This window comes from Acinonyx jubatus, chromosome B1, assembly GCF_027475565.1.
Source record: "Acinonyx jubatus isolate Ajub_Pintada_27869175 chromosome B1, VMU_Ajub_asm_v1.0, whole genome shotgun sequence".
NCBI lineage: Eukaryota > Metazoa > Chordata > Mammalia > Carnivora > Felidae > Acinonyx > Acinonyx jubatus.
In genome coordinates, this window is record NC_069382.1 from 23063420 (window position 1) to 23078016 (window position 14597).

At 38.1% G+C, this 14597-nt stretch overlaps 1 protein-coding gene and 1 long non-coding RNA gene across 3 annotated transcripts in view; one reads left to right on the forward strand and one right to left on the reverse strand.

Annotated features, from left to right (window-relative positions):
- Positions 1-14597, forward strand: part of SGCZ (sarcoglycan zeta) — a 749844-nt gene that overhangs the window by 61167 nt on the left and 674080 nt on the right. The gene's annotated exons all lie outside the window — the stretch shown is intronic.
- The window catches only part of LOC128314351 (uncharacterized), a 29814-nt gene continuing 15290 nt past the window's right edge, over positions 74-14597 (reverse strand). The window contains exons 6-7 of the long non-coding RNA XR_008295884.1: positions 9937-10093; positions 74-428 (exon numbers count right to left, since the gene is read on the reverse strand). This is a non-coding gene — a long non-coding RNA (uncharacterized LOC128314351). The remainder of the gene's footprint in view (positions 429-9936; positions 10094-14597) is intronic.

Here is a 14597-nt window from a genome sequence, read left to right on the forward strand (position 1 = left end):
TTTAAATGTTACAATTCATTGTTTTTATTTTCAAAAATACTTGACGGCCAAGTCTTTTTGTTTTTGATTTTGATTTTCTTGTACTACTACTTTTCACTGTCATTTCTAAATGTATTCAGTTATCTGTGACTACATGTAATTAGACTGAATTTTTAAGATATTAATCTGTTGCCTGCATTATAAACATTTAAATAGCAAGTTAAAAAAAAAAACACTAAGGTTTCTACTCCTCTTATTTCTGGACTGTTATGGCTAATTTGATGTGTCACCTTGAGTGGGCTAAGGGATGCCCAGAGTGCCAGTACACCATAATTTCTAGATGTGTTCATAAATGTTTCTGGAAGAGGTTAACATTTGCAGAAGTAGACTGGGTAAAGAAGATATGCTGTCACCAGTGTAGGTGGGGGGTCATCCATTCTGTTGAGAACCTGCATCAGAAAGGCAGAGGGAGGGCTACTTTATTCTCTCATCTTAAGCTAGGACTTTAATTCCCTCCTGCCCTTGGACATCAGAGCTACTGGTTCTCTGCTTTTTGGACTCCAGCATTTACACTAGCAGTATCCTGCTCTGCCCCTCAAGTTTTCAGGCCTTCATCCTCAGGCTGAATTATCCCAGCGGTTTTCCTGGTTCTCTAGCTTATAGAAGGCATATCATGGCATATCTGAGACCCAGGAACAATTTGATCACTAGCATAGCCAATGGAATACCTGCAATGTGCTTGTCTGAGAAATGCATCTATTAAGTCCATAATAAACACTAACAAATACAGGGTAAGATTTATAGGTAGTCTCTTGGTAGTGAAAGATTTCTTGCTGTTTGTTTCTGTTCATTGTTATCGCATCTGGTAATAATTTCTTTCTATAACTATCTCAGTAATTCATTCAAAAACCCTTATCTTTTCTCAGCCTGGGTCACAATTGAATTCTTTATTCATGTTTATAGCAGATTGTCAGTGTTGGAATGAGTCTTGTTTAGGTGGTTCCAGATGGTTAATTCCTTTACTTCTGCAAAATGTTGTGACAATTCTGTGAGATGTATTTTTTCAGAGTTTGAGTTCTGAAGTGTGAAGGAAAGAGAAGGTAGACCTTAGAGAGATACTAGATCAAAAGCAAACATACAAACACACAAACAAAAACACCAAGTAGAGAAGTTTCCAGAGACTCACATTATGATTCAGCACATTCACAGAGAGGAGTAGAGGCAGGAATTTGCATTTTCCACACATATATAGAATCCATCTTCCTGAAATCTGGCTTTCTTCATTAAAATGGCAATTTTTTTTATTCCAGTAATTCCAGAATATTACTTTGAACTAAGGACATGCTCAGTAAGTATTAGTGTAGATTATAGATCATAGAGTTTTGATTTGATAGGATCCTCAGCAAACATCGAAGCCAATTTCTTTATTTTATTAGTAAGGCAATTGGACCCAGATGGGTAAAATTGCCTCCTGAAGAAATCAGTGTCAGAGCCACCATGTTAAGGTATGTTATTTAAGTCAGCTGCTTGTCAGATATATATCACTAGTCACTATATGTGTTAATACTCCTAAAAAGGAATGAATAAGAATAATCCAAACAATTATTAATAATGCATAGTTCTCAGAAAAGAAATTTAAGAGAATTAAAAATAAAATGATATTTTAAAGGAAAAGGGACTCCTGTTTGTGTTTCAGGCTTTTTTGGAGTATAACTTTCTAAAATGATGGGCAATGACTCCAATGAGTTGTCTTCCTAATTACATAGTGGCATAATGGTAACACTGTCAAAGGGCCGGTTTCATCCTTCAGGCATATGTACTAATTTTGTTCCATACTAAATATCTATGGAATGATTAAGAAATTTTTCTGGTTTGAACCCCTGGCTTCAGGGGTCCCTGGGTGGCTCAGATGGTTGAGAGTCTGACTCTTGATTTCAGTTCAGGTCACAATCCTGGGGTTGAAGGATCGAGTCCTATGTTGGGCTCCATGAGTGTGGAACCTGCTTGACATGCTCTCTCTCTGCTCCCCCCCTTACTCTTTCTCACTCTCCCCTCTCTGTCCCTCTGCCCCTCACTCATGGTTGCTTACTCTCAAATAATTTTTAAAAAATCGCTCATTACTTGTGTAGTTTTAGTTTCAAGATAATCTGTTTTCGTCTCTGCCCCTTTGACAACAGAAGATCTGCTTACTCATTCTCTAACTTTGAGAAACTGCTCTCTTTTCTGGGTGGTTTTCCTTCCAATTATGTTTTAGAATTCTTTAGTAGAAAAGAAAAATTCAGTGAATATAAATTTCTAACAAAAATGCTGCTAATTTCAATAATAAAGCAGAAAGAAATACTTAAGACAGTGAAGTTCAAGTTACACATATTAAAACAAAATTAATCCTCCTGTTCTATATGCAGTATGTTTTTTTTTTTTTAAAGGATAAATTGCCTTTACTTGCGTTTCTATGACAAACAGCTTTGTCCTGGGAAGCCTTACCTTTTACTCTGCCTATTTCTAGAGGCCGTTAAAAAATGTTTAAAGAAGACAACTTATATGATAGAAAAAAAGTCTATTTAACACTTCCTGAAGTGGAAAGTTTCACTGCAGAGAACTGCAAAATGGGCCTGAAGATAAGCATTTTTAGGATAAAGCATAAAGAATAAGGAAGAGAACAATATAAGATATTTGATTAACTAGGGCTACACAGTCCACCTCATTTGGGGTAAGAAGGTCAAGAGTTGGCTTGGTGTTTGGGCATTGACCGACTGGATATATTGTTTCTGGTCACACAGATCATTTACAAGGACACAAAGTTTAGCTTTGTGTACTTGAGGCAGGTGTGGCTTTATCTTGGGACTTGAACTTTATTTCAACAGTCCACCTGTTTTATCATCCTTTTGACCATTCAAACAATTTGATCAAAATATAGGTCTTGGTGTGCCTATCAGTTATCATTGTCTCTTTGGGACTCAGTGTATTGTTCATAAGAGATGATGTCAGACTCCTTTTCTTGGAGCTGGAACTCCTATTCTTAGAGTTCGTCTGTTCCCTTTTGTTATTATAGTCAGAGAGAGATGATCTGTTCAGCTGGTAAGTGGTTGCCTACATGCATTTGAAATTTTTGAGATGATGCAGCATATTAGGGAAATAATAATAATTATTAGTAGCAAAACAATGCCCATGGTTTGGAGCATGCTTTTGAGTCAGGGTTCCCAAGACCCAAACCTACTAGAATCAAATAGATCAAGAAATGATCCCAAAGAGGGGCACACAGGCTTACCTTGATTTGTTGTGCTTTGCTTCATTGCACTTTGCTTTACCGCACTTTGCAGATGTTACATTTTTTACAAATTGAAGGGTGTGGCAAACCTGTGTCAGGCAAATCTGTCGGTGCCATTTTTTTCAATAGCATTTTCTTTTTTGTCTCTTTGTCACTTTTTGGTTATTCTCACAATATTTCAAACTTTGTCATTATTATTAAATTTGTTATGGTGACCTTTGATGGGTGATGTTTGCTGTTACTATTGTAATTACTCTGGGGAGCCACAGACTGTGCCCATGTAAGATGGCAAACTTAACTGACGAAAGTGTGGGTTCTGAGTGCTCCACCAAGTGGTGGTTCCTGTCTCTCTCTTCAGGCCTCCCTATTCCCTGAAATATAGCAGTATTGAAATTAGGCCAATTAATAACCCCTACAGCGGCCTCGAAGTGTTCAAATGAAAGGAAGAGTCATATATCTATCTCACTTAAAATGGAAAGTTAAAAAAGATGAGGCTTATTAAGAAGACATGGGAAAGCTGAGATATGCCAAAAGCTAGGCCTCTTGTGTCAAATAGCTAAGTTCTGAAAGCAAAGGAAAAGTTGTCTTTTCCTTCATCAATTTTTTTTTTAAGTTTTTACTTAAATTTCAGTTAACATACAGCGTAATAGTAGTTGCAGATGTACAACATGGTGACTCAGTGCTTCCATAGGACACCTGGTCCTCATCATCTACTTCTCTCATCCCCCTACCCACTTCCCTCTGGTCACCATCTGTTTTCTGTATAGTTAAAGTCTTGGTTTCTTGGTTTGCCTCTCTCTCTTTTTTCCCCTTTGCTCATTTGTTTTGATTCCTAAATCATACATATCAGTGAAATCATACAGTATTTGGTTTTCTCTGACTGACTTATTTCACTTAGCATGATAGTCTCTAGTTCCATCCATGTCCTTGCAAATGGCAAAATTTCATTCCTTTTTATGGCAGGGTGATATTCCATTGTGTGTGTGTGTTTGCATATATCACATTTTCTTTATCCATTTGTCAATTTATGACCACTTGTGTGGATTCCATAATTTGGCTATTGTAAATAATGTTGCTGTAAACACCGAGGTGCATATATTCCTTTGAGCCCCTGTGCTACTTTATTCTTGAGCCCCAACCTGACAGTTGAGCTGCCTGCATCTGCAAGACCTGCCAACCTGTGTGCCCCAGGCAGGCAGGAAGTTCTCAGGACGCCAAAACAAGACAAGAAGGCAATAGTTGTCTCCGAGAGAGAGAGGGTTGACAACCAACGGGTACCCCAAAACCAAATTCACAAGAATCCGAATTTTGAAAGGAAGGGACACTGAGAAATTTTACCTTCCTTTCTTGACCAAATACTCCAGAGAGCTGGAAGAGCTGACAGTGATAATTCCCAGTGTTTGCTGGCTCCTGCCAATTTTCCTGGGATCTCATCGGCAGGGGCCTGAGTGAGTAGAGTTTAAATAGTGAATATAGCTCCGATATCCACCAGAGGTTGGCCATTGATTTTAATTTTGGTTTCCCTTTGGCTCTTTAAGGAAATATCTGGTAGTAGTTTACCAGAGAATCCCTTAAAATCCCATCAACTCTGATAGGGGCCTGTGTGGCGGCCCTCCTTTAAGGGTTGACATGGGGGTATTTGAGTTAGTGTACAAGGATTTGACTTAGGTTTACATTCTTGTCTCTTCAGGGTAGAAAGACAGTTCAGATAGAGGATTGATAGACTGAGTACTAAGGTAAAGGAGGTTAGAAGGGAATAGAAGGAGCCATGTCAATCTTACAGTCTTGTTTTAGGTCCCTTTTGTGTCTTCCATTTTTCATTAGCCTTTTCCAATGAATCTTTCAATGAAGCTGTTTTGAAATCTTGAAGCCTTTTATAGGCTTCTGCATTCCAAATAAAATGGGTATCCATTCTATGTGTTTGGTTTGGGAAACCTTGCTTTTAAGTGCACTTCTTTAATGATCAATCTTGTCTAATTGGAATAGTCTCCATAATGGCCATTGTAATTCTAGGTTGTCTTAGTAATATTTTGCTGTTTTTGTTGATATCTGCAGCTTCTGGGGACCATGATTTTTAGACGTAAAATAAGAAGATATGCTGAAAGGTCCACACTCAGTTCTTTGAAACTTCTAGGATTCCACTTCTTTAGCTAAGCCTGGGGTCTCTTGGAACCAAATTAATACCTGAAAGTAATGTGCCACTAAGTTGGGGATTTTGTGGTGTTTTACAGTGTACTTGGTTGCATGAAAATTTTCTTGAGGTTGGCAGTGACCTAGTATTGATCTTCCTCATTTTGTGACCAACTTATCCTTCCTAGAATGACCATCTTAGACTTAGGTAGTAAGCCGTAAAACTACTTTTAAGTACTTGACTGGTGCCCACCAATTTTGTAACTTTGTCCTCTGAAATTCCCATTAGCGAGAGATGATTCCTTTCAGGAGATTTCTTTATAGTGATGGATGCCCTAATGGCATCCCCCAAATCTCCCAGCACTTTGGGCTATGGAGTTGCCTTGAGGCTTTGTGAGTTCCCTAATAGTTTCCACCTGTTGCATACTCTTTTCATTTTTTTGTGTTGATTTATTCATTTTGAAAGAGACGGAGGGGAGAGGGAGAGGGAATGCATGCAAGCAGGAGAGAGGCAGAGAGAGAATCCTAAGCAGGTCCTGTACTGTCAGTGTGGACACTGGCATTGGGCCTGATACCACAAACCAGAAATCATGACAGCCTAAGTCAAGAGATGAACACTTAACTGACTGGACACCCAGGTGCCCCAACTCTTTCCTATTATAACTACCCTGGGGTCTTTCCAAGACCCAGAACCTTTATGGGAACTTTTTTTTTTTAAACAAACTTTGCTTGGACCAGATTGCTGATTGCCCTTAGGCAGAGCTAAAACCTGAGTCACTCACCCATGCCCTCTGTACAAATGAGAGACTCAGTGAGTCCATAGGGTGCAATGGGCACTTGTGCACATTTCATCCTGCCTGGCTTCCAATCCCATTCCTCATGATGAAAAAGTTAAAAAAAAAAAAAAAGGTTTTTTTTTTTTTAATGTTGATTTATGTTTGACAGAGAGACAGAGTATGAGAGGGGGAGGGGCAGAGAGAGAGGGAGACACAGAATCCGAAGCAGGCTCCAGGATCTGAGCCGATCGCCCAGAGCCCGACGTGGGGCTCAAACCCACAGACCACGAGATCATGACCTCAGCCAAAATCAGATGCTCAACCGACTAAGCCACCCAGGCGCCCCCCCAAAAAAGTTGTTTAAAGAAGACACTTTAGGTGAGACAGAAAAACTTGAATACTTCATGAAGTAGACAGTCTTCTAATGGAGCCCTGAAAAATTGGGTGGGAGGCAGCAAGCCTTTATAGGATAAGGAATAAAGAACAAACAGAGAAAAAGGGAATGTTCCTGACTGGCTTAGGCCACACAGTCAACCTTGTTTGAGGAGAGAAAGCCCAGAGTTGTCTCGGTGTTTGTGGATTGGCTGACTGGATATACTGTGTTTCTGGTCATGAAAGCATTTGTAGGGACATGAGAGTTACCTAAGTTTCCATTTGCTGATGTGGCACCCCGGCAGTTGTGGCACCCTCTTGAGTCTAGAAGGTTCTGTCAACAAGGTAAATCTCATTATTCTGCCCATCCCTTTGCTATCATCCTCTTCCCAGAGGAGCAGGATCTTCTTTTTCTCATCAGGAAGAGTGTCTGTCTTTTTTGTTAAGAATCTAATAAACATTAGAAAAAGTTAAAAGTTGGTGCTTAAATGATGGGCCATATTAAATTCTCACAACTCCATATGTTTCTATCCTAGGGAAAACTAAGGTATTATATTTTTCCATGTTCATTTTTTATGTTTTTTAACAGCCAACCTCTAGCAGCTAATATTTTATGGAAGTTGGAAAGGAAGTCTGGCTCAGAGTAATGGTTTTTGTTCCTGCTGTGTCACTCAGAAACTCCCAGCGGGTCTTCAGTTCACTGAATTCAATTGATCATAATCCCTGGATGAGGAAACACTCTAACTTTTGTTCCATGCATGGATTTTTAAAATTAAATTCAATTATTAATTTAATGATCATTTATGAAAACACTAGCAATTAGACCATTGCTAATAATTTATATGTGCTTATTGACTCCTCTACTACTTAATCCCATTTCTTTTGTTCACACAAAGTAAATGATGTCATTGATTTTTCATTGCTTTTAAAACAGTTTTATAGAATGTACATTTAGCAATATTTTTTTAGTTTTAGTGGATTTGAATTTTTTAAAAATTACCATAATTTAATTTTCCTTAGGTATTTATTTATGCTTATCAAGTACCTTTAAAGTGTATTTATTTATTCTGAGAGAGAGCAAGCGAGTGAGTGTGGGGGTGGGGCAGGGAGAGAGAGAATCCCAAGTATTCTCTCTGTTGTCAGTGCGGCAGTTGACACGGGCACAGTCTCAGAAACTATGAGATCATGACCTGAGCTGAAATGAAGAGTTGAACACTTAACCAACTGAGCCACCCAGGCACCCCTCAAGTAACTTTAACATTTCGTAGATTAAAACAAAATCTTTTTTTTTAATTTTTTTTTTAATGTTTTATTTATTTTTGAGACAGGGAGAGACAGAGCATGAACAGGGGAGGGTCAGAGAGAGGGAGACACAGAATCTGAAACAGGCTCCAGGTTCTGAGCTGTCAGCACAGAGCCCAACGTGGGGCTCGAACTCACGGACCGCAAGATCATGACCTGAGCCGAAGTCAGCCACTTAACCGACTGAGCCACCCAGGCGCCCCGAAATATTTTATCTCCTGATTTCTGGTAGAAATCCAGGGTCAGGAATTTGAAACCAGCTCAGTTGGAAGGCTGGGGTCAAGGTCTCATGATTTAGAGTTGGATTTCAGCTGGATTATAATCTTCTGAAGTCTTGATTTAGGATTGGATGATCCACTCCAGAGTGACTTAGTCACATGTTTAATAAGTTGGTGCTGGCTAACTGAGTCCTGTCCATGTAGGCCTCTAAATGGAGAGGCTTAAGTGCTCTCACAACATGGCAGATGATTTCTTATAGAGCAAGCTATCTAAGAGACCCAAGCAAAAGTTGTAATGTCTTTAATGTCCTCACCATGAAGTCATGTATCATCACTTCGCCCATAGTCTGTTGGTCATATAGGTGACTGATTCAGTATGTGAGGGGATTACTCAAAGGCAGGGAGTACCAGGAAGCAAGGATCATGGGGACCATCCGAGAAACTGGATATTATAATCTCTCTTGAATATTGTCATTTATTGGGGGGGGGGGGAAACTAGACTCATCCTGTATGTTTCCTTTACTCTCACACTACTATATCTACACTACTGTGTGTGTTCTCCACGCATCAAGCAGTTCTGCAACACCAGCTGAATGTCTTACAATTTAACTCAGTTCTCATATTGTCTACCTGGAGATGGTGTCACATGTCACACGTTAACGGCTCAGTCCCCACTCCCACCCTCCCCTCCAAACCCCTGCTTCAGATGCCAATTCCAAGTCTAGGTTATCTGTGCTTCTGACCAATTGACTGTAAATAAAAAATTCTACAACCTCACCCTCAAGTTTGATTAATTTGCTAGAATAGCTCACAGAAGTCAGGAAAATAAATTTACTGGGTTGCCAGATGATTATAAAGTGATATAACTCAGGAACAACTAGATGGCAGAGATGCATGGGTCAGACCATGTTGGGAGGAGTGTAGAGCATCCATTTCCTGTCTGAGTCTGCCACTCTCCTAACACTTCCATCTCTTCACCAACCTAGACTGTCTCAGAATCCCGTACTTGTGGGATGTTGAGGGGGACCTCATCACGTGGGCATGATCAGTAATTAACTCAATCTCCAGGCTTTTTCCCACTTGGTGTAGAGAGGGGTGGAGTTGAAAGTTCCAAGCTTTAAACATGGCTTGGTGTCTGTGGTGGCCAGCCCCCATTCTGAAGCTCTCCAGAAGCCTAAGAAGAGCTGCCTCATTAGAATAAGGGGTAGTCCTGTCACTCAGCAAATTCCAAGAGATTTAGGAGCTCTGAGGTAAGAACCAGAGTCAAAGACCAAAAGATGCTCTTAGTGCTCTTATCATTTAGGAGATTGCAAATTTTAGGAGCTCTGTGCCAGGAACTGGGAGCACAGACGAGTACATATATTTTCTGGTATTTCACATGGCATTTGAGTTGTATTAGTTTTGTTGTTGTTGACAGTATTGGTATGGACAATCTTCTACATGTTTCCGTATATATGTGTATAAAGATTTCTCTTGGATCTATGCCTAGAAATGTGATTACTGGATCATGGAGTGTTTGATTCTTTAACTTTATAAGGTAATGTGTTTTCAAACATGGTTATACAACTTTATACTCCCAACTTTCTATAGAATACTGCAAATCCATATATCCTCTTTAGCACTTGGTATTGTTGGTGTATTTTTTTTCCTTCCCGCCCATCTAATTTGTGTAGATGACACCTCATAGTGGTCTTGATCTGCACTTCTCTGATTGCTAATGAGAAGATGAAACCCATCTTCCAATGTGTATTTGCCATGTTTCCTCTTTTTTGAAATACAGGTTAATGTCCTATACCCATTTTTTGATTTAGATTCTTGATTTAGTATTGATTGGCAGCTGTGTTCTATATATTCTTTTGTTTGCATATTCTTTTAGTCTTTTGTTATTTACACATATTGATGACAATTATAATTTCTTCTCCTGGTTTGTATTCCAGCTTTTCTGCTTATTTAAGGTATCTTTTGATGAACAGAAATTAATGCAGTAATTTCCAAGCTTTTGAGGACCACACATTTCTTTGAACGTCCAAGGAAAATGGTGGCTTGTCCTTCCAGGAAAAAAAAACAAAACAAAACTCATTCACAAATTTATGCATACCATTTTAAGGAGTTCCTGGACTCAGATTTATTCAGGCCCTGAACAAATAGCATCCTTCCTTGAGAAATCTTGCTTGAGAATCTAGACATCTTCTCAACTTCCACTCTATATTCCTGACTTTCATAAGAGCCCATACCATCTAATATGATTTATCAAGATTTATAAGTAATGTTCTTGTTCTTTTTTAAAATTTTTATTTTGAAATAATTTCAAACATGAGAAGTTACAAGTAAAAAATTTCTTTAGGTCCTTTATCTCTCCCGCTCTCTCTCCTCTCTCTCTCTCTGTCATATACACATACACTTTTTTTTCCCTGAACCACTTGAGAGTAATTTTCAGTTATCATGCCTTCAAAATAACTCAGTATATATTTTCTGTGAATATGGATATGCATATCTTAAGTACCACTTTGCAATTATTAAAAGGCTAAGGAAGCATTTCAGAATATATGATTAAAGATACATAAAGACTAAATTCAGTACACTAATTTTGATTAGGTCTTCAGCTAGAAGGGAAAACATTAAAAATATTAAGGAAAAGAATTTTAATATTCTTAAATTAAGCTGTGGTAATTTGTTAAATTGTTTGCATTAATCATTTAAAATCAGAGTACTTTTTTTTTCTCCCTGAACTGTGTAGAAAATGACACATTCTTTGTTATCCCTGGTTATCTTATAAAAATTAAATCTACATCCTTGATATTATCAGCTTATCGTATCTCTATAAGATTACTATATATTGCGGCTTCTAAAATAATTTAGGTCCTATTTCTTAGAATACTGTTTTAACTCATGTTTTAAGTAATGAAAGTTTTGGTGAAATGCTCTAGATTTTCTTTTAGGATGGATTAATTCTAGATAAACTTCCATATATTTCAAATGCTAAACCCTTAAGCATTTGCTTAAATAGTCACAGTGATACAATCTGATATAGTGTGTATTCACTACAGAGAGTCATCACACTTGGGACTCCTGGCTCCCTCCTCAGGGAGCTACTACATGTTGGACTGCATCTGGCTGTCTCCCAAAGCACTTGGGTACCATTTAGTAAGGTGAAAAATGGTATTTCACTCCTCTTTCTTTTCTCCAGGGTACACATCAGTGATTGTTATCAACTCTTCTGAGGTTAATCTCATGGTTACTCTACAACTTGATAATTTATTTCTGTGTTTTGGCAGGATGAAGAGTTTACTAATTTTTACTTTCTAGATATTTTCTTTTAAAAATAAAGTAAAAAGCATAAAATAGGCTTTAGTCTATCACATTAAAAATTCTGTACAATAAGAATTCCCAGTTCACTTTCTTTCTCCTCCACTGCCACCGTTTATCAACTTTTAAATGCTTCCATTTTTCTTCTACATGCATTCTTTAATGGTATCATTGTATACACATGGTAATGTTTCTATTTTTCCACGATGGATTTATTTAACTGGGGATAGCCCATATCAGAGAGAGTCCATGTTCCTCTTTCTCTCAGTGTCTTAGCCTATCTTTTTCACATGTGTAAATTACACTTGCCTTTATTTTCTTCTACATCACAATGAAGGTAATCTGTGCTCACCTGCGTTCTTTGATCTTTACATCTGCTAATTTTTACTTCCATTAGTACTTAGTAACAACTTCTGATTGTCTATTTGAAAATCTGTCTTCTTCCATGTCTTTCAAAAATGACTTAAAATTTTGTTCACCCTAAGTTTTGCATATAATTTAACCCACTCCACACATACTTCTCTACTTCATGCATCTCTAGGTACTCAGGTTTTCTGTCTGCTTCATTATATGGTTAAGTTGTTTGGTAACGCTTTAGATTGATTGTACCCGATATGAAAGCAGAGCCAGGATCTATTGTAAACCTTCCCTCATGATCTTTATTCTTCCTTCTGCTACACACACACACACACACACACACACACACTTACACATTCAGACCTACTACCTAGCCGACGGTCATACACAGAGTAGGGACATAGGAAAATAATTGGATAAGTAAATAACTCTGTGTGATAAGTAGTAGGAAATTTTTTCTATTAATAAAAATGTGGGGACCATAAATCTCCAATTGCTTGACATTACTACTTAGAAGCAAAAGCTGAAATACTGAATGATTTTTTTTTTTCCTGGATTCTACAGTCTCAACTCTTGATACTCAAAAATGTGGTCTGGGAACAGCTCAAGGCACCACCAGGGAGCTTGTTAGAGAGTTCAAACCTCAGTCAACTCAGTCAGAATCTGCATTTTAACAAGATCTCCAGGTGATTCATATACAGAGTCATGTTTCAGGAGCACTGTACCCTACTAAAGTTGTAACAAGCTGAGGTTCATTACCATTTTTGCACATCTGTGTGGGCATTTGTGTTCACAATTTAATATATTACAATTGTCAATGTTTACATATTTGAATATTTTCCCTATAAGCATATTTTTTTCTTCATGTGGTGTTTGAGTCAAAGTCACTACAATGATAATTTTCTTAGACTATGAGAGTAAAACCTTCAAAAGCCCTTAGTGTAACCAGTACCTACATGTAAGGTAATTAAATGAGTGCTTAACAGATAATCAGTTGATTAGAGAACTAATTAATGAACAAAACAGTGAGGATAATACAAGATTAGGGAACCTTTTGAAAGGATCCTAATATTGTTCTGTTGGTTGACATAGATTGCCTTTGTGCTAACGAGGATCATTGACTCAATTAATGACATTTCAAGCTAGTGACTTTTTACTTTGTGCAAAGGCATACCCAGAGTGACCCAAGCAAATGGAGTCTCTGAGGATTTCCAAGACAAAGGGAAATAATCATATAATATTCATTTTAATATAGGTACCTTTTTAAAGTTGTATTCAACGTCCATATGGATTGATTCAGTTAATTAAATACTTACTGAGTTCCTAGGATGTGTCAGACAGTTTTGTAGGGGTACCCATAAAGACAGTAAAATGTGGTTTCTTTGCCATTGATTTGTCATCAAGTGGGCCAGGGAGGCATAGACACTCTTAAGGAAGTATAAGCTAACTTGTAGATGGCAGTAGCACCTTGTGGGGTATCTTATGGTTCTCCAGAGGGGAGGAACAAAACAGTAAGATGTGTGTGTATTTCTGTATATAAATATATTTATTTTAAGAAGTTGGCTCATGTAATTACTCAGGCTGGGGAATCAAAAATCTGTAGATTGGCCTGACAGGCTGGAAGCCCAGAGAAAAGCCAGTGCTGGAGCTCAAGTTTGCTGGCTGTCAGGCTGTAGCTTTCACTGTTGCTCAGGGGAGGTCAATATTTTGTTCTGTTCAGGCCTTCAGCTGATTAACCCACATTATGGAAGGCAACCTGTTTACATATTGTTCACGGATTTATGTTAATCTTATCCAAAAATACCCTCATAGACACAGCCAGAATGTTTGAACACATATCTAGGCACCATGGTCCAGCCAAGTTGATGCAAAATATTGAGCATCACATGGGGGTAGAGATGAAGGTGTTGTGTCTTTGGACAAGATTACAGATAGCTTTGTGAAGGTTGTAGTGTTCCAGGTGACCTTTTGACAATGAAAGGGTTAGCAAGAAGGACAGAGTAATTTTATGTTGAGAGATAGCACCTGATTAACAAAAGTACAGCGTCAAGGAATTATTTGTTGGATGATAGGTTATGAGCTGACCAGAGAAGGAAGTTTGGAAAGAAATGCATTAGCAAATAGACCTAAAGCCACCTTTGCAGCCTAATTACAAGGGTCTGTGAAAGTAATGCTAAAGAAAGTGAACTACAGTGAGGTTTTTGGAAGGGGAATGATCCTGCCTGACTCAGAATGTCTGTCTGCCTTAGCGGTAGAGGTTGAAGTGCATGATAAAAGGGAGGCAGGCAGACAAGTTAGGACACAATGTCTGTATTTGAAGTATATCGAAGTGCAGATCTGAACAAGAACAATAGCAAAGGAGGGATGGAGGAGACAAAAGATATGTGAAGGAGATAGCAGTAGACGGATCTTGGACTTTGATGGAATGTGGAACTATTTTGTTGAAGTATAAGAAAATTTTAGGCCAGGATCCTATATCCCTGACTGAAAACAAAAAATGATTGCCAATCATTTTTTCCTTTCACTGTGTGCAACATATATTGAAGTTAAAACTAAATAAAAACAAATACCAAAAGACTATTTCAGTTGAGTAAAAATGTTGATCTGCCTTTTTATGTTAACCTATAAAATATAATTCTTTCTGCAGACTAATTGGTGGAAATATTCTTACCACTGCTGCGAAGATTATAGGCTGACTAGGGCCATGCAGTTTTAACCTTGGCTCCAATCAGGCAGTCAACTAAGACAGCATGAAATCAGCCTTCAGTTGCCTGTTGTAATGCATATTGTCAGTTATTTAAAATTAAGGTTAAAACTCACCTTCCTCCATTCCCTTCCTGCCTTTTTCCTATATTTAGAGAAATTGAGGCAATCGAGGGTGTTTCTTGT